We start from the raw sequence: 21,020 nt of genomic DNA, 5'->3' as shown, positions 1-21,020 counted from the left end.
GGTTTGTCGTCTGTCTGTTGGTGGTCTGTCTGTTCATCCGCCTATGGGGACCATTATGGAAAATCCCTTGGATGGAGTTAAACTGATTTTTGAATTATGACTGAGGAACAGATGAAGACCAAGTGATTGAATCTGGACCTAAAAATGTCAAGAGTCAGAGTCAAGGCCGTAAAATAATATGCAAGGGATGATGGTACTGCTTGAAGAGCTCAGAACGTTGTGTGCAGTTATGCCGGTGTGCACAGTAACACGAACTCTCAAGCGTACCCAGTATTTTTTTGTTACATCAGACGCAGAAAAAAAAAAAAAAAAGTCCTTTTCTCAGCGAGTGTTTCCAACGAATGCAATAAAATTTCAACTTACTTGGGTATTACTGATCTGATAACGCCTTCTCTGTGATTTTTTTTTTTTTTTTTTTTTTTTTTTTTTTTTTTACCGCCGCGGTGGCTTAGTAGTTAGCATCGCAGACTGCGAAGCTGTTGGCTTCCCAAGGTCTGAATTCTGGCGCAGGCAGCTGACATCATTCGAAAGCGACCATCCACTTTTTGCTGGGTGATTAGATGTGGCAAGCACCCAGGGTAACAAATAGGGGAAGTCACTATAGATACTTGGGTATTGCAGGGGTCTTGTTTCCCAGCATATTGGGTGAATAACCTGCCACAGGCTCAAAGGCATATGTTACGGAGATCTATCTATCTATCTATTGCCAGCCGCCACAATCCCGTACGGGGTGGCCATTTGACTCTGAGTTATTTGTTTTACAGGGAGGGGCACTAACCTTCCACCAACCCACCTGGCACGTAGGGAGCACGTATGGTTTGGTTGCTTTTCCTTTATTCTTCTATCTGCAGACAGTTTTGCTCGGCTTCAGGGATTCGTTTAAAGTGACAGGGGTTAGCTGCAGCTTTCATTCACTCCTTCATTCCAGAGGTTTAACATAGTTATAATAGCATCATTCGATACATGCATGAGTATTGAATGAAAATGCATCATTGCAGAGAAAAGGTTAACTGTGATAGTCTGTATGCGGTCTATTGCAGAGTCGTGTGCCACTCCTCTCTCGTTCCCCAGTTAGGTTAAATCCAGAGATCTTGACTGGTGAATAACGGAGGTTTGTTTAGAGAACTCCACAGGCCCAACCCGCTCCGTGTCAAGCCCCAAACTGCCCGAGGGCAGAGCGAGGGCAAAGCCGGCTGCTGCTTGCGTTTGCAGCTTATGATATTAGCCGATACATGCACTCTTGATCACGTCCACAGGTTTAAGACATCATGAATGTACGGTTATATAGTATGGTTAGAGTTATATAGTATGGCTACAATAATACGGTAGTCACAAAAACATATCATGGTTACAGTCGAACCTTCTCCGAAGATGAGAACAGTAGCCAGAATTATCTTTTACCCATGCTGGCGAAGGACTAACGGGGAAGGGGTGCCTGTACTGAGCATGATGCATGTGTTAGAAGAAATATTTTTGTAGTGTCTGTGCATGTGCGTGTTCTTACCTAATTGTATCTTTAAAGGAATGAGTCAAGCTCGTACTGCCCCGTGTCTTAACCATATTTATCGTACATATCCTTAAATTAGTGAATTGTTTTGGCACACACTATTTCATTCGGTAGTGCATTCCACTGATGAATTGCTCTGTTTGGGAAACTGAATTTCCTCACGTCTTTATCCCCTCTCTTCTTAGGCAGTTTTTTGCAGTGTCCTCTTGCTGATGCTTCCCCATATGCTAAGTAATCATTTATGTCTATTTTCTCCTTCCCTGATATGCATTTATATAGCATTATCATGTCATCTCTTTTCCTTCTCTCCTGTAGTGTTGGTAGATTCAGTTTATTAAGTCTTTCTTCGTAACTTAGATCCATTAAGCTTGGTATCCATCTTGTAGCGGCCCTTTTAACTTTTTCAATCTTGTCTATGTGTTTTTTGAGATGAGGGCTCCAGACATCTGATGCATACTCCAGGGTTGGTCTGATGAATGATGTTATTATCCTTCTTAGCATGTCTTCATTTATGTATGTAAACGCTATTCTCATATTTGCAAGCAGTGTATACGTGTTCAGTACCTTCTCACTGTTGTGGTCAGCCGGAGATGGTCTGTTATTGATAATCACACCTAGGTCCTTCTCTCTTTCTGATGTGTGTAGGGTTGTATTTCCTAACGTATGATCCCAATCAGGTCTTTTTCCACTTTAACCAAACTTGATTACATGACACTTGTCCACATTGAATTCCATTTGCCATGTATTACTCCATTCATGAAGTTTATTTAATTCTTCTTGTAGCTCTTTACAAGAGTCTGAGTTAGTAATTCTCCTTTGTATTTTTGCATCATCTGCAAACATATTTAGATAGCTTTCATTTCCAGTGTTACTGTCTATATCATTTATATACACTAAAAACATGATTGGTGCCAGCACTGAGCCCTGTGGTACTCCACTAGTTACTTCTTTCCATGATGAGTAGTTTTCCCTTAGTGCTGTTCTCATTTCTCTTTTTAGGAGAAAATCTTGCATCCAACAAAACAGTTTGCCTCGAATTCTTCCTTGATGATGTGGTACTGTGTCAAATGCTTTCTTGAAATCTAAATAGATACTGTCCACCCATCCTTCTCTTTCCTGTATTGTGTCTGTTACTCTGTCATAGTAGCTCAACAGATTAGTAACAGATGATTTTCCTTTTCTGAAACCAAACTGTCTTTCTGTTATCATATTGTGTTCTTCTAGATGATTTACCCAAGCTTTTCTTATAAGCTTTTCTAATACCTTCCTTACAGCACTGGTCAGTGATACTGGTCGGTAGTTGAGTGGATTTTGTCTATTCCCTTTCTTGAATAAGGGGACAATATTTACTTTCTTCCAAATATCAGGTAGTTTACCTTGACTCAAGGATTTCTTGAAAATTAAAAATAATGGTTTACTTAACTCCTTTGCACATTCTCGTAGCACCCAACATGAAATTTCATCAGGACCATTTGCTTTTCCTCTGTCTAATATACTTAACTCCTCTTGTATTACTTTTTCTGATATTTGTATATCTGGTAGTATGTGTGGGCATGCATGTTCCACATAGTTCCCCTCAAAATTTTTTTCTTCTGTAAAAACTGATTGGAAATTCTTATTTAGTGCTTCACAAATATCTTTCTCTTGTGTATAGGTGATTCCCTCGTCCGTAATGGATTGTATTATATCTTTTACTTTGGTTTTGCTTCTGATGTAGCTGTAAAACAGGTTCGGTTGATCACTACTTTTATTTACGATATCCTCCTCAAACTGTTTTTGGGCTTCCCTCCTTATTCTTGTATAATCGTTTCTTGCCTGTTTGTAATTATTATACGCCCTTTCACTATTGTGTCTTCTGTATCTGTTCCACAACAAACCTCTTCTTTCTTTTGATTTTTTACATTCTGTATTGAACCATTTCTGTATTTTCTTATCTGCTTCTTTGTGCTGTGGGATGTACTTCTGGACTCCTATTTCATAAAATTCACAGAATTTTTTATATACAGCATTTAAATCTTGTCCTCTAAGCTCATTTTCCCAATCAACTTCTAAGAAATACTTCTTTAGGTCTTGATAATTTCCCTTTTTATAGTTTAGGCTCTTTTTGTAACTTTCATTGCTGTTAACTATGTCATATGCTATCCTGAAGTTGCAATGTAGTACTGCATGGTCGTTTTTGCCGAGTGGAGGGTGATATATTAAACTGTCAGTATCATTTTCTTGCCTAGTAAATATGAGATCTAGCACTGAAGGTACATCGAGTCCTCTTTTTCTGGTGGTTTCCCTCACATGTGTGTGTGTGTGTGTGTGTGTGTGTGTGTGTGTGTGTGTGTGTGTGTGTGTGTGTGAGAGAGAGAGAGAGAGAGAGAGAGAGAGAGAGAGAGAGAGAGAAAGTAATGACATGGTGAGGAGATAAGAAGAGGGGCACTGGTGGTGAGGAGAGGAAGAAGTATGGTGGGGGGAGAGGGGAGGGGTAGGGATGAAAACTTCAGGATCCTAAAGGACAAGGGGGGAACAGTGGCTGCTGGTGCTGGGGGGAGAAGGAGGGGATAAGATGGAGGGAGAGAGAGGAGGAGAGGGCGATGGAAGTGGACGAGAGGGAGAGAGGGAAGGAGAGAAGAGAGGAGGGCATGTAATGAGAACTGGAGAGCGGAAGTGAACTGAGGAGAGAGAGGAGGGAAGGGAGGGGAATGAGGAATAAGAGAACTGAGGAGAGAGGGGAAGGAAGAGAGGGGAATGTGGAATGGGAGTTTGGAAGGAAACTGAAGAGAGAGGAGAGAAGGGAGGGAAATGAGGAACGGAGAGTGGAAGGGAACTGAGGAGAGAGAGAGAGAGAGTACAAAGGAAAGCAAACAGCAACAGACCTTATGGTCCATTCGAGGCTGCTTGTTACAGAGTAGACTATGACTGTGAGATCTAATTCTACATGCTGAAGGATACGGATAGTAAAGTCTCTCCAATGCTAAATAAAATCGCCTGGAGATTGCGAACTAAAATAAATTAAAAATAAAGGAATAAAGAGACGTGACTATGACGTTATATAGATCCATGGTTAAGCTAGTTCAGTCGTATTAATTATTTTATAATCTACCATTTGCTATTGACAGACGAAGAAGAAACAGAAGAAATAGACAGGTATTAAACGGAGATTTTAATTGTAAAGAGGTTAACTGGCAGGAAAGTAATGCAGGTAATAATACACGGGGTTTTAAATTACATAAACTGGCGATAGACATCTTACCGACCCAAAATATTTAGGGAAAGACAAGAACAACAGGTGATGATGAACCATCGAATTTGGTTCTCGTTTTCACAAAAGATCCAAATGATGTGCAAAATATAAAGTACTGTTTTCCTCTAGCTGTAAGTGATCATATACTAACTAGTCTTGAGCCTATAATCTGGGAAGAAGATGAAATAAAAAGCATTAAGGAGATAGGTATAATTATAGCAAAGCTGATATTAATGCTTGAGAAAATATTTCAGGGAATATGACTGGAGAGAGTTTAATGAAGAAAAGAATGTGGGAAAAAATACTTTCAATATAAGAAAGCTTACAATGAGGGCGTTAGAAAATTTATTCTCAAATATAGAGTTAAATCTGAGAAGGAAAAAGAATGGTTTAATGACAGATGTAGAATAGCAATGGAAAACAAGAACAAAGCTTGGAATATGGTAAGGAAAACTGAGGGTGAATCAACATGGAAGAGATATAAATATTGTAGAAATGATTTTGTGAGGATTATACGATAAGAAGCCGCTAAATATGAAAGGAATAATATAATAGATAAGTTTGGAAGTGATCCATAATTGTTTTGAGGGTATTTAAAAAGTAAAATGAGAATAAAAGATAGAACTGCATGATAAAAGATGATAACAAGGAATATGAAAGAGAAGACATGTGCGACATTATGAACGAAAAATTCCAGACGGTATATGTAAAGGAATAGGATTATCAAATGTCGGAAATAAATCATGAGAACGGGGTAAATATACTAAATGATCTTAAAATTTCAACCTGATGAGCTTTAGGAGTTGATGAAAAATGTGAATGTAACCAAAGCAATGGGACCTGACAACATTTTTGGTTGGGTAATCAACGAATGTGCTGAAGGATTAGTTAAACCAACATGAGAGATAATAAAATTTTCTCTGATGAAGGGAGATTTGCCAAGGGATTGGAAGGGAGCAAATTATTGCCTATATAAGAGTGGCAGCAGGGAAGACCCATTAATCTATAGACCAGTGTCTCTAATAATTATTGTGTGTAAATTGTGTGAAAAAATAATTAAGAAGAGATGGGTTGCTCATTTAGAGAAATACAAAATAATAACCTCTATGCAATTAGGTTTCACTGAGGTACTTCATATATCACAGACTTGCTGAGTTTTTATGACAGAGTAATTAATGCGTTACAGGAAAGAGATGAGAGATGAGTGGGTGGATTGTACTTACTTGGAATTCAGGAGAACGTTTCATAGAGTGGTATATGAGAGGTTGATTTCGAAGTTTAAAAATATTGATGGCATAGATGGCGTTTTATTGAAATGGATAAGGAGTTACCTCACCGGCAGACAGATGAGAACTATGATTAGAGACAAGTTTTCAACATGGGAGACAGTGATATGTGGAAGGCGCCAAGGAGAACCTTTAGCCCCCATTATGTTCCTGATGTAAAAGATATGCCCAGTGGAGTTCGATTATAGATGAATGTGTTTGGTGATGCAAAAATCACGAAAAAAAAAATGTAGATGAAAAGAGTTGTAGAGTGTTGGTAGAAGATTTAGATCAACTTCAAAAATGGAGGCAGTCACGGAAGATTGATTTTAACACCACTAAGTGTAATGTAACTGAGATGGGCATAAGTAGGAGAAAATCAAATTGGGATTACAAAATTGGGTACAATGATACTAACAAAGTTACTCGGGAAAAATTTTGGGGTGTAATAATACAACAGGGATTATCGCCAGAGAAGAATAGAAATACGATAACCAGTGGAGCGAATAATCTGTTGATGAATATAAGAATAGCACTTAATTATTGTGTATGAGCGAGGAGGTGCTAGGTAAACAGATGATGGAGCTGGTAAGACTAAAACTGGAATATGCTTCCGTGGTGTGGTCTCCCCACTTAAAGAAACATACTGTATAAATACGAGTAAATTAACGAAGGTGCAAAGAATGGCAACAAGAAGGATACTAAGCTTAAGAGATTTGCAGTATGAAGAGATCGGAAAGGTTGAAATTGACTACATTACAGGAAAGACAAGAAAGAGGAGAAATGACAATGCTGTAGAATTTTACGTGAAGTATAGAGAACATTCATGAAAAAGATTATATCATAAGGGATGAGGGAAGAACGAGAGGACATAGTTTTAAATCAAAGATACCAACTTGCTAGGGAATTTTAAGATAATATTGCTTTCCAGTAAGAAGTGTAACCAAATAGAATAATTTGGATGAAAATGTGGTTGTGTTAGGAATATTCATGCTTTCAAAGCAAAGTTGGATAATTATATCATTGTAGGCGGGACAGCACGAGCTTAGCTCAAACCTTGTTGAGCACTGATAGGTAAATTCAAATAGGTAAACACACACACACACACACACACACACACACACACACACACACAAACCCCTCTCCAATTTTTGACAAAGAACCTGAGTCGCAAGAATTTGGCCATATATAAACTCGTCACAGTTCATTTACCCTGTGACCTTTGCAGCGTATTGTGTGGAAGGCTGCTGGAGCAAAGGAATAATGCCCTAATTTTCCTTAGCCTTTTCGCAATTCTCCTACTCTGTTCTTTCTCCATATTTTTCATTCATTTACGTTTTCCATCAGTTACCTTTCACCCCGATCCTCACCCCGCAAAACAAGAGGTTATTATTTCCTTTTATTTTTCCTTTTATTTTTCTTCCCTCACAGCTATATTTGGTCCATCTAAACTTGGTGGAGATTTTAGTAAATTTCCAGTTTATTTCCCGTAGCATAACGTTAGACTAAAACAACAGTACGGCTCTCCATCCTTTCCTTTGTTCTAGTATTGATATTTAGTTACAGATCATCATTCGCGGAGGACGAGATGGCAGTTTTAGGGCGAGTTAAGGTGTAAGGAGTATAATAAAAATCCCCAGTGGTTAATCGCCACCAAAACAGAGTAATATCCAAACACATTGTGGCACCCGCCGATGATAAGAAAGGGTGGTAACAGCCGCCGCACTATATCATGATAAACGTGGATTTATTCCCCACAGGTCTTTGTTTTTCACGTCTAGATCACGACTTCCTCTGTTGCGCTCCGCTCGGGAAATTTGGTTCATAATTTGGCTTATCTTGTGTGGAGTTTTAACCTCTTCCGTCCCATAGTGTTTTTTTATTTTTTTTTATTTTTTACATTTTATTCCTGATACTTATACTGATATCCAAGGAGGAAAAAAGACACTCATGCATCTATGCATAATTATTTCATTGAAAATTTTTAGACTGGATAACATCATGTAGAACTGAACACAGATTATAATGTTATATAATTTCATCATCTCAGGTTTAATTACGGAATACAGTTAAGAATGTTTTCAGTGTTACAAAGGGCTCCGTTAAAAAAGGAACTATACAGTAGAACCCTACCCACCAAAACACTGCCACATCTCGTTATGAAGTCACGCTACACACACACACACACACACACACACACACACACACACACACACACACACACACACACAACAAGTAATGAAAAGCACCTGTGGAATGTATAGCCAAGATTGCGAGGAAGAACGTACAGTTAACTTCAATCGCTGATGTCATTAACTCGTACCATTTATTTAGTTAATCATTTATTTTTGCCATTTTTAAGCGATTTTGTTGATTTTGGTAGAAGTATTTGTAGTGAGGAGATTACAGCCTCTAACAACCTTTTCAAAATCTGATTTCTTTCCACAAGCTGGATATAATCGTCAGAAGCGAAAAGGAAAAAAAATCAATATATGTCACTGGACAGAAATGAATGGAATACGTAACCCGGTATATAACCGTTTGGTCTTTCTGATACTTCGCTACCGACCGCACTGTGTGGCGATGATTAATAGGCTGACACACGTGCTCTAAAACTGACTCTCAAAAATTGTGGGCTTTTACTGTTCCCTTCGAAGTCTTAGTTATAAAAGTAAAACCAACATTTATTAAAGGGCAATGGTACCTGTGGTTAGATTAAAGGGCCGATTTGACAAGAAACCGGGGAAACTCATTCCTACCTCTCAATTAAGGCGCACCGACTTTCCTGTAGCTGCAGCCAGGAGTTACTATTTATGCTGCAGAAGTGACCCAGTTCCGTCAAGTGAAATCAGACCTAAATAATGAAAGGGACTCATTCCTGTTTCATATCTAAAGCTCATAAAATTAAGTGAAAGTTACCAGGTCTCACTGAGTACAAACAAACTGACTATAGTATCCAAAGAGTCGATTCCCACATCAGATTTTGTTGAACCATGACTTATTCAAATTGTGGGAGCGGCCTAGTTCCGTCCTAGTAGAACAAATTGACTGGAATACCGTATGGTTGTATGATAAATAGTGTATACAGGGCGACGGGTGAGATTTTACTTCAGGTTATACCAGATGTTACTATGAAAAAAAAAATCAACATGGATCTTCACACCTGTTATGGAGTTACAGTTCCTGATGACCTCATGGATGAATTTGAGGGGTAATTGTTTTTAATCATCATGTCATAATGGTAGATCCGTAACAACTGATAATGGATCCATGGCCATATAGCATGTTTACTCAAAATTATCTATATAGTAACCCCCTGAAGTTTCTAAAAAATTTCGTTCGACACCCTAAATAGGAAAATAGTATAGCCAGAGTTGCGTCTGTCTCATGCATGTTGTTGTGGCTTTTATCAGTGGGTCAAGCAGGATTATGCAGGAAGGGTCAGCAGGGAGAGGCAGGGAAGAGGTCATGAGAAAAGAACCGCATGGAAGGGACCAGGGTGTGGAAGGGACGGGGGAAAGGGAAGAAATATATACGGAAAAGAAGGCAAAAGAAGAGAGGGGAAGGGAAGGGTGAGGGAGAGGGGGAAGGAATGGAAGGAAAGGGAGAGAATGGAAGCGAAGGCAAGGGGCCATGAAAAAAAAAAAGCAGGAAAAGGAAGGGGTGAGAACGAGAACATAAAAAGAAAAACATAAGGAAGAAAAGGGAAGGGAATGGAAGGGAAGAGAAGAGATTATGTGAGAATGAGCATATAGAACCGAAGCAGTGGAGAAAGGAAGGGATGGACTTCACAAGGGAGGGAATAAAGGAATGGAATAATTCATAAAACAACAAAGGAATAGAAGGGAAGGGGATGGGAAAAGATTAGCAAAAAGTGACAGAGGAAAGAAGGGAAGAGAGTATGTGAAATGAAACGACTGTCAGAGAAACTAACGAGGAAGATGTGCTAGACACAAAAAAAGACGTACTGAAGACCCTACTAAGCCTTTACGAGAGAGAGAGAGAGAGAGAGAGAAGCACCAACAATTAAACAGACATTGTGTGTGTGTGTGTGTGTGTGTGTGTGTGTGTGTGTGTGTGTGTGTGTTAAATAGAGATATATACACCAATGTGATTAAGTAATCATGAAAGTAGTCATAAGTGAGTGAGTAAGAGACGGAGAGACCCTGACTTAGTTCATGGATTAATCGATGAATGAGTGAGTGAATGGGGGACTGGATTGTTGTTGTTGTTGTTGTTGTTGCCTCAGGTTCATATAAATTGTGAATCTGGTGTACTGCAGGCTCGAGTTGGCTTCTGCTGCAGCCCACCACCCACCTTGTAGGGGATGTGGAAGTATCTGAGAGAAGATTAGATAACAAGGTAGTAGAGACGCCCGGTTGTATCGGTGCCACCATATGAAGGTGTCTCCAGCACACTGAGACTGGATTAAGAATGAGAGTGTGAGTGAGTGGATAAAACAGTGAAAGGTTCAGGACCACATTATCAAAACTGAGAGCACAAACTTGTGGACAAAACCAGAAATACTGAAGATAATTCTAAACATGTGGTGATAGTAGAGCATGTCTGACCTTCCAGTGTCGTTGTTGGCTGCACCTGGTAATGTGGGATGCAGGCTGATAGCATTTAACATTTACAGACATCCCTTAAATAAGGCTAAAATATTATAATCTTGCTTACACCTTGGAGACATCGGTATTAATGACACTGGCCATATTGAGTGAAAAGAAAAGTTTGTCTTGGACAATGAAATAAAAAAAATAAGCATGCGAAGAACACACACACACACACACACACACACACACACACACACACACACACACACACACACACACACTCGAGACTGTGGTGCGGTAGATAGCGCATTGGGTTGTTGTGTGACAGGATTCCATGGGTTGTATTTACAATTTTACCAATTTTATGGGGTGTTGTAGAGGAACGGCTTTTATATGGTGGCACCTATATAACCGTGTGTTGGACTTGCCCGCTTGCACAAGCGTCCTTCAGTCCCCCTACATTGGACTGCGGGAGCAGGGCAACATCAGCTTGTAGTCCAACGGGTTCATGGTTAAATAAGCCTAGGGTTGCAACTAGTATTACAGCCACCATACACCATTACTATCACCGCCGTCGCAGCCGCCACTAACTTTACAGAAAAACCAAGTCTCCAACACAGTCAGCTCTTCTTTATTTTTACATATTGTTCATCATTTTCTTTTTTGTGTAATGTTTCTATAATAATTTGATAGCCAAGAATTTGGTAGCTCCTTGAGTGAAGACAAACTTATACTCGTACAGTATACAATGAGTCTTACACAAAACTTGATTTTAGAAGAGTTTATGAATGCAATATCAGACCAAACCCAGCGTAGGACAAGTAACAGTTTGTGGATTTTAAGTACCTCGAAACACTGTTTACCGTTATCCCGCAAGACCTATTGACACGTCATGAAAAGGTCCTAACCAATACCATCAGGCTAGTCTGAATGAGAGAGCCCTACCATGTGGTTAGTACGGACATTGGATATTAGCACTAAAGCGGTATCAAAGACAGGTGTGTGACAAGTAGGATGGGAACACTGCTGACGCTTAGGAAGAAACTATCTATTGTATGTAGAGAGCAGGAAATAAAACCAAAATAGGATACACAGAAGGCTTTACACCGCACGAACACAGAAAAAACACACATGGTTAATCAGAAGCTTCAACACGGAGTACGAAATGAAAACAGATCATCAGGAAACTACACAGAGAGAGAAATGATTACATAGTTGCTAGAAACACAAACACACACAAGCAGTTATGTACACATGGAGTTCAAAACATACACACAGGCAGACAGGGGACAGACAGCTGGACCATATTAGAGAGAGAGAGAGAGAGAGAGAGAGAGAGAGAGAGAGAGAGACGCAGTGACAAACAAATTCACTCACTCATACTCCACCACCTCACACTCCACCACCTAATACAACTTCACACTCCACCACCCAGTACTCCATCTCCTCATCCTCCACCCCCTTACACTCCACCACCTCACACTCCACCACCCCGCACTTCACCACCCCGCACTCCATCTCTTCACCCTCCACCACCCCACACTCCACGACCCCACACTCCACCACCTCGCCCTCCACCACCTCACACTTCACCACCTCACACTCCACCACTCTACTTATAACCTCTCATTCAGTCTCATCCTCAGTCTTACACTCAGTTTCACATTAAACCTCAAAATAAACCTCTCACTCCAACCTCACACTTTACCTCTCAATCCACCCTCACAATCAGCCTCATACTTAACCTTTCGTTCTAATCTCACTCCAACTTCACACTTCACCTCTTATTCCAACCTCACAATCCACCTCTAATTCCAACCTCACACTTCATCTTTCATTCCGGCCTCGTACTTCATTTCTCGTTCTAATCTCAGTCTTACTCCAACTTCATACTCAGCCTGTCACTGCAACCACACACAACCTCATTCCAGTCTTACACTCAACCTTTCACTCTAACTTCACACTCAACCTAACACTCAAGCTCTCACTCTAACCTCACAATCGGCCTCTCATTGCAACACCACATTCATTCTCATACTCAGTTCAGAATCAACCTAACATTCCTTGGAACTTCATATCATACTCACACTTCTGTCAGCTACAGACGCGAAAACTAATCATATAATCATCATCATCATCATCACCATTATGCTCGAGGAAAGTAATAAATTCATCATCATCATCAACAGCATGCTCAGAGGAAGTAATAAATTCAACGTCATCATTAATATCATCACCAACAGCAGCAACAACAACAAGAGCAACAGCAGCAGCAGCATCACAACCACCATCATTATCTTACTATTATTCATGCTGAGGAAAAGTAATAAATTCATTATCATCATCATCATCATCATCATCATCATCATCAATATATCTCTACTTTAATTCCATTTGGCAGGATGCAAAAACAGAAAAAACTAGAATTCTGAAATTGCTGAAGCAACATTCAAAGAACTCCACATAGAATGACAAAAAAAAAAATCCACACCTATACACCAGATGTGGTGTACAGTCTCTGAAATATACACATTATTAAGAGTGGTTGTGGCAAATGGTGCATTATATATAATACATCCCAAATTAAATGTGCAATGATAAGTGTCATGATTGTTGTTCTAACCAAGATCTATATATGTGAGAATCTATAATTTCGTGTAAACCATTATATATGGCAAGCTACTAAGTCTTGGTAAATTATGTACTCAGAAATGAGTGTTATCAAAGTGAAACCATTGATCAAGTCTGTGGTCTTTAATTAGGACTGTGTAATGACCATTTGCAATATCCATGCCATGATGATTTATAACTGTTGACATTCTGTATAATGGATGTCATGTTTAGTGACAATCTATTCTTGCATTTGAACGTTTTCATATATATTTTGGATATCTGAATCGGTTCTCGTGAGCAATACAAAAGCAACGTCAGGAGCTCTTGTAATGTCAGTATTACATCTTGTTTGAGGCGCAGGGCAATGTCTGCGAGGACGGTCTGACAGAAAGTCTGATGGCTCAATCGCAACAATAGAGGAAAATGGTGCAGATATGTGACGAAACTCTTTATAGTCTTGAAATGAGTTCCCACAACTGCTGCATGGAAACAGTGTAATATTTGACCTTCCGCAATCTGGATCATTGCTGAGTTCTGATCTGCATTAATGCAACCTGTTCATCATGAAGGCGCTGCAATAGCCGTGACAGAAATTCATGTGCATCCTGTTGGATATTTACTGGCCATTGTACATCTGATGTAACGCAAAGAATACTTGTATATCTAAATGCTGCTTTGATGACAACATAGTTTTTTTCATAGTCATTCAAAGTCGTAGAAAGTGGTTGGTATATGCCCATCATGTTCACTCATGACCGACTACATTTCCACCAAGTTTGGTCAAAATCGGCCAAATACTTTCCGATTTAGCGCTTTCAGGCATGTGGCGGCAGTTTGGACTTTCCTCAGTATCTTAAAAATTATTTGTTGGATCCTCAGTATCAATATCCAGGTCCACTAGTATATGTTGACGACTACATACTGGAACATTTGCAAGGCAATCGATTCAGCAATTTTTGCTGTGCAAGAGAGCAAAATAGAAAAAATAACATAAAAGGCGCTAGTGCTAGGGAAAAAAAAAATTGCCAAAAGGCGCCTTCGGCCAAGATACATCACTCCTGAAAATTTCAAGTCTCTATCTCGAACGGTCTTGGAATGCCCGACTTCTAGAACTCTCCCCCCATATATATATATATATATATATATATATATATATATATATATATATATATATATATATATATATATATATATATATATATATATATATATATATATGAGCCTCTGTGGTACAGTGATAGAGTGTGCGTTTCGCAAGCTGGTGAGCGCAGGTTCGCCTTCTGCCAGAGTTGTAAAAACTTTGGGAAAGCGTTCACCAAGCCACTTGCTACTTTGGCGGACACAAGGGGTGCTGTGGTTGAACCAGTGTCGCATACTAGTATGACTGCATCCATTCGACTTAGGGCGGGCAGATTACACTTGGTTCACTGACTACAAACACATCCAAAGCCACTACAGCACTACAGTCACACTCTCAAGCACTTCTCACCCTACATACAGTACAATCTCTACCAGACAGCCTAAGCCACTAGGTTGAGATACATTGGCTGTATCGTCCCTGTTTCGGTTGGGATAGGCCGATCCTGCAGTAAACCTCAACTGCTGCTGCTGATGATATATATATATATATATATATATATATATATATATATATATATATATATATATATATATATATATATACATACCCCCTGGGGGTAGGGGGGTTTTTCAAGAATACTCCCCCAGTATTCCTGCTTGTCGTAAAAGGCGACTAAAAGGGGTTGGCGGAGGGTTAGTGCCCCTCCCCGGAAAACAGCTAACTAAAAAAACAAACAATAAGCCTCGGACAAGGACTGACCAAACGATGACGACCAAGGACCGGACAAACGACATGGTTATCGGAACGTGGAATGTAAGGGGAGCGAATGATGAGGTGAAAGAGAGAGAGATTGTCCAGGTGCTTGAGGGTGCAAAAGTGGATGTATGTGGAATAACTGAAACAAAATGGAGAGGAGACAGTGTGAGAGAATGGGAGTATGGATGGGGTATATGTGCAGGAGTAGGTGAGAATGAGAGGGCAAAGGAAGGAGTATGTATAGTTGTGTGCAAAAGGTGGAAGAAAAGCATAAGACAGTATGGATCAGTTGGGTCAAGGATTGTGTGGGTAAAGTTGAAAGTTGGAATACAAATGTGGACGATTGTGTGTGTGTATGCGCCAACGCAAGATCGTGCTAGAAGAGTGAGAGAAGAGTTCTGGACAAATGTAGAAGTGTGCATGGAAAAGTTTGGAAGGAATGAGAGAGTGTTTTTGATCGGTGATATGAATGGTAAAGTTGGGAATGTGAAGGTGGATGGAATAGTTGGTGAGTGGGGTGTGCCTGCTGAAATAGATGAGAATGGGAGTGCGTTAGTGGACATTTGTGCTGGGAGGGGGTTGGTTATAGCCAATACCCTCTTCAGGCATAAAATGATCCACAGGTATACATGGCGAGTGATGAGAAGGGTGGGTGGTGAACTGAATGAAAGGAAGGCAATGGTTATGTGTGTGTGGATGAAAGGATGCGATGATGTGTAATGGATGCAAGAGCTCACAGAGGTTGGGGGAGTGGACTTTCTGACCACTACTTGGTGGTGGCCAGAATTAGAATTCAAGTAAGATGGAGGAATAGAAGAAGGGAAAGACGATAGGAAGGAGTATTTGCAAGGAGAGTGGAAAGGTTACAAGAGGATGAGAAAAAGGCAGAGTATAAGAGAGAAGTGGAGGAACGATTGGGCAAATATGAATTGGAGCAGATGGTAGACGTGGAAGGTGTGTGTAGGATATTTACAGAAGAAATATGTGCAGCATGTGATGTGGTGTGTGGAAGGAAGAGAAGACGGAGGGGGGGTGCAAGGAACAGCGTGGTGGACTGAAGAGGTGAGACAGGCTGTGGCACAAAAGAAGAAAGCATACAATGAATGGATGAGAAATAGGGGCGTGGAAGAAGTTGAGAGGCGGAAGAGAGAGTTATATGTAGAAAGAAAGAGAGAGGTGAAAAGATTAGTAAGAGAGAGTAAGAAGAGAGTGGATGAGGAATTTGGAAGGAATTTGAGTGTAAAGTGGAGGCACTGTAAGAAAATGTTCTGGAAAGAGGTGAAAAGAGTAAGACAGGGTGGAAGTGAAGTTAGCAGGGGAGTGAAAGATAAAAATGGTAGATTACTAGTAGAGAAGGGAGAAAAAGTGAGCAGATGGAGAGAACACTTTAAGGAATTGTTGAACGTAGAGGATGGAAGTAATGCGAGTATAAGTGGCTGGGAAATGGCTGGGAGAAGGAGGGAGGTGAGAAGACAGGAAGAAATCGGTAGGATAGGAGTTGTGGAAGCAATGAAGAAAGTTAAATCGGGGAAAGCCCCAGGAATTGATGGAGTGTGTGGTGAAATGCTGAAGCATGGGGGAGAGATAGTAGTAGAATGGATGTGGAAGTTGTGCAGATTGGCCTGGGAGGAAGGTAGAGTCCCAGAGGATTGAAAGTCAGGTATAATTATTCCCTTGTACAAAGGAAAAGGGGAAAAAGAAGTGTGTGGTAATCATAGGGGCATTTGTCTTCTTAGTACAATAGGAAAAGTGTATGGTAGGATACTTATTGACAGAGTTAGAGAAAGAACAGAGGAATTAGTTGGAGAAGAACAGGGAGGCTTTAGGAAGGAAAGAGGTTGTGTAGATCAGATATTCATTCTTAGATCTTTAGTGGAAAAGTTTCTAGAGAAGGGAAAGAAGTTGTATGCGGCTTTCATGGATTTGGGGAAAGCATATGACAGGGTGAATAGACAAGGATGGTGGAAAGTGTTAAGAATATATGGAGTAGATGGGAAGTTGTTGAATGCTGTGAAGAGTATGTACAATGGTGCGAAGGCTGCAATGCGTGTGGATGGTGAACTAAGTGAATTTTTCTCTTTGAAAGTTGGGTTGAAACAGGGATATGTCATGTCTCCATGGTTGTTCAATCTGTACATGGATGGGGTAATAAAAGAGGTACAAGGTAGGGTAGTGGATGCTGGAGTGGCCCTGGTGAGAGAGGATAGTGTTTGGAAACTCCCTGTACTGATGTTTGCAGTTGATACTGTGTTGTTGAGTGAAGACGAAGGGGAGCTGCAAGGCTTGATGGATGAGTTTGAGAGAGTGTGTAAGAAACGGAATCTAAAGGTGAGTGTAGGGAAGAGTAAAGTGATGGTCTTTGAGAGAGGTGAAGTTAGTGAATGTTCAGCGAGGTTGGATGGTGAGGAATTGGAAAATGTGAGTACGTTTAAGTACTTGGGTAGTGTGATGAGTAAGGATGGAGGTTTGGAGGGTGAAGTGCGTGAAAGGGTACAGCAGGGAAGAAAGGTTGCTTGTTCTTTGAAAGCAGTGATAAGAAACAGGGAAGTGAGCATGGAAGTGAAAAAGTTACTACATGACAGTATTGTGATACCAACTCTAACGTACGGAAGTGAAGCTTGGACGTTGTTGGAAGGACACAAGTCAAGAGTGAGAGCAGTGGAAATGAGTTATTTAAGAGGAGCCTGTGGAGTCACGTGGAGAGACAGGCTGACGAATGAGGATATAAAGGGGCGTTGTGGTGTGGATGTGGATGTGATGGGAAGCGTTATGAGGAACACACTGAGGTGGTTTGGCCATGTGGAGAGGATGGAGGGTGAAAGACTGACGAAGAGAGTGTATGTGAGTGAGGTGGAGGAGGAAAGAGGGAGGGGAAGGCCGAGGATGAGATGGAGGGATGGGGTGGAGAGATATATGAGAGAAGGGTGTGTGAGTTGGGAGGAGGGCAGTGAAATGGAGGGGGACAGGGCGGCTTGGAGGCGATTTGTTTGTGGCCACGCCAAACGGGATTGAGGCGTCTGGCAATATATATATATATATATATATATATATATATATATATATCATAATCATCAGTACCAATAAGAGCTCCACAGGATGTGGAGCTTTTAAAAAAGAATAGGCCAATGGATATTACCATCAGAGTACTCGTACACATTGAATCTGTTTATACATTCATTCACTCCTCATGGAAGCCTTTAGAGAGTTCAAGCAACAGGCATTCATAAAAGACAGCCAATGAATAATGAACAAGTAGAAGCTCTCCACAGCCAGCACTTCATTACACCGTTACCCAAAGATTCAGGTGATGGACAGGGGCGCCTTCATGTTGTAGCATCGACATATCCGGGCGGCTGAACTGCCTGGTTATGAAAACGTCCCTCCATTACTTCCTTATCCCCGAATGGAGAGTGGATTGCTGGAGAAGGACAACCTCAGCCTTTAATCTACCCGGTTCACTTTCAAATGAGCCTGTGGCAGCCGCCGATACCATCACCACCTCCACAGCAACAAGAACAACTCTCTCCTCCATCTTTTCTTCTATTTTCCCTCTCTCCTTCCTTCCTCTCATCCCTCATTTTCCCTCTCCCTCTCTCTCTTCCCTCCATTCTCCTCCAGCCCCCAGCCTCTCTCCAAGAATAGGTACAAAAATCCTCTATGGCGACTCTATGTTTGTTGGTTGGCCAGACGTCGCATTTACGATAGCCTGTAATGGAATTTAACCAGTTTACTGACTCAGGCTACTGCCGCTACTGCTGCTGCTGCTGATGTTGATGATGCTGGTGGTTGTGATTTTAACTATTGTCGCAGTTTGTATTGTTTTTCGTGTTGTTTTCACTTTAATATTCATTGTTATTTATTTGTGGCGTATTTGCCAGTTATAAGAATGAAGGCAAACGACTACACAGTCTCTCACAGCTCAAGCTTAGGAAAGCTATTAAATACAGCGTTGGATTGACTTTGTGTTAATCATAATATCTTTGTGTCTATTCTGGCCTCTCTTTACAGTTGTTGTTGCCTTTGATACAGAGCCTTGGTGTTAGGAAGTGATACTTCACTGATATGACCTGTCGGCTCTCCTGACTAGTAATGCAAATATCCTTCAACTCATTCCCTCTCCACTGAAAGGAAGTTGGTAGACTGCCGAAGAACGACAACTTTACCCTGCAGTGAACCCGGTTTGCGTCCAGATGAACTTGGGGCCACAATTACAACAGCAACAACAGCAACAGCAATAACAGGGTGCCTTGTTCAGGATGTGATTTTGTGGTAGCTACTTCTTTAGACAAAAATTTTTCAGACCTAACATATCTTTTGAATAATTTCTGGATAAGGCCAGGCAATTTAACCTGTCATGGTATGGACAAATCTGCAGTTTTTTTCTAGTTATGGCATGACGGCTTTATTCAACTGAGTGAACGTCATTAGAGCCTGAGAGGATGAATGAGTAACAATTTTATTCAGCTGAGTGTTAAGTCATAAGAGTGTGAGTGTCAGTGAATACAGTTTATAAGTGACTACACAGAGCTTAAGAAGTCACCATCAATTTCCAGTAGCAACAATTTAACCCTTTCAGTCTGATGATGTACATGATATATTGTATCTCTTACAAGTTTGATATATTCAACTTTAATGAAAGTTTTCTAGCTGATAACGTTATAATTAGCCTCCGTTAGCCCCTTCCCTACCAGAAATCTTCCCAAGGTTGAATAAAATCATCTGGAGGCAGCAGGAATAATATACACAATACATCACCAGACTGACGGAGTTAACCTCACCTCACACTCGTTATGGCACAACTAAGTAACTTTTACTATTTTACCGGTGACTTGTAACCTGTATGTTATTGCTAGAAAGTCTCAGAGAGAGAGAGAGGGGGGGAGAGGGGAAGAGAGAAAAGGAGGGGGGAGAGGGAGAGAGGATAGGGAGAGGTAGGAGAGGGGAGTGGGAGAGACGGCGGAGTAGAGAGAGGGAAAGGGTGAAGGGAAGGAGATAGAGAAGGGGAAGAGGGAGGAAGGAGAGAGGAGAGGGGGAAGGGAAGGCGGAGAGGGATCGGAAAAGTGTATAAATATTTTTAGTATAACCGCACCTCAAAAAAAAAAAAAAAAAAAAAAATGAGTAACGTAAACACGTGAGTTCATCCATCAGAAGGGCGGGGGGGGGGGAAGGCCGAAGAGGAGGCGGGGGAGGAGAGGGACTGGGAAAGTACATGTATTTTGTGTATTTTAGTGAGAACTCCAAGAGAAAAATAGGAAGTAGATAAATAACGAAACGAGGAAGTCCGTCCATCGTCATTATCGGCAGACAGTGGAACTGGTACCCATCCCACTCACTTCATAGCCCCCTTTTGCCCTGCTTCCCCACCCCGTCCTCTCTTGATTCCTATTAGGACTTACTTTGCTCTCTCTTCTTTCCTCCTCCCTAGTCCTCCTTCACCCATCTCTCCCTCCCTCTATTCTCCTTCCCTCCATCCATTTCCCTCACTTCCTTTCTTCCTTCATCTCACTCACCCATCTCTTTCCCTCTCTCCACCTCCCTCACCCTTCTTCTATCTCTCCATTTCCCTCACTCTGTTCCTTCTCTTTTTGCATATCTATCACCCTTCTCCCTCCCTCCCTGCAGCCCCCTTACGCTTCTTCCCTCTCTCCATATCCCTCACTCTCCTAATTTCCTCCATCTGCCTCACCCCTCTCTTTCCCCTCCTCCATCTGCCTCACCCTTCTCATTCCTCCCTCCCTCACGCTCACTCTTCTCATTTCCTCCCTCGATGTTCCTCACTCACCTTTTTCCCTCCCTCCATCTTATTAACTTGGCACCCCCATGCTCACCCCCTTTGCCCCATCTACGGTCTGAATTTGGTCTGTGTTAATAGCAGATCCTGACCAGTTTCTGCGATAAACAAGTCTCTTATGGCAGTAATTTGATGTCAGAAATCATATCGTTTTGTCGGGTTTTTGTGTTTTTCAATGTGGCGTTCATTCCAGTTTGGCTGTAAAGTGTTTGGTAGCTG

This window comes from Coenobita brevimanus, chromosome 13 (genome assembly GCF_032717465.1).
Source record: "Coenobita brevimanus isolate Jiangsu-jjx chromosome 13, ASM3271746v2, whole genome shotgun sequence".
Lineage (NCBI taxonomy): Eukaryota > Metazoa > Arthropoda > Malacostraca > Decapoda > Coenobitidae > Coenobita > Coenobita brevimanus.
Note: the sequence above shows the minus strand (reverse complement) of the source record.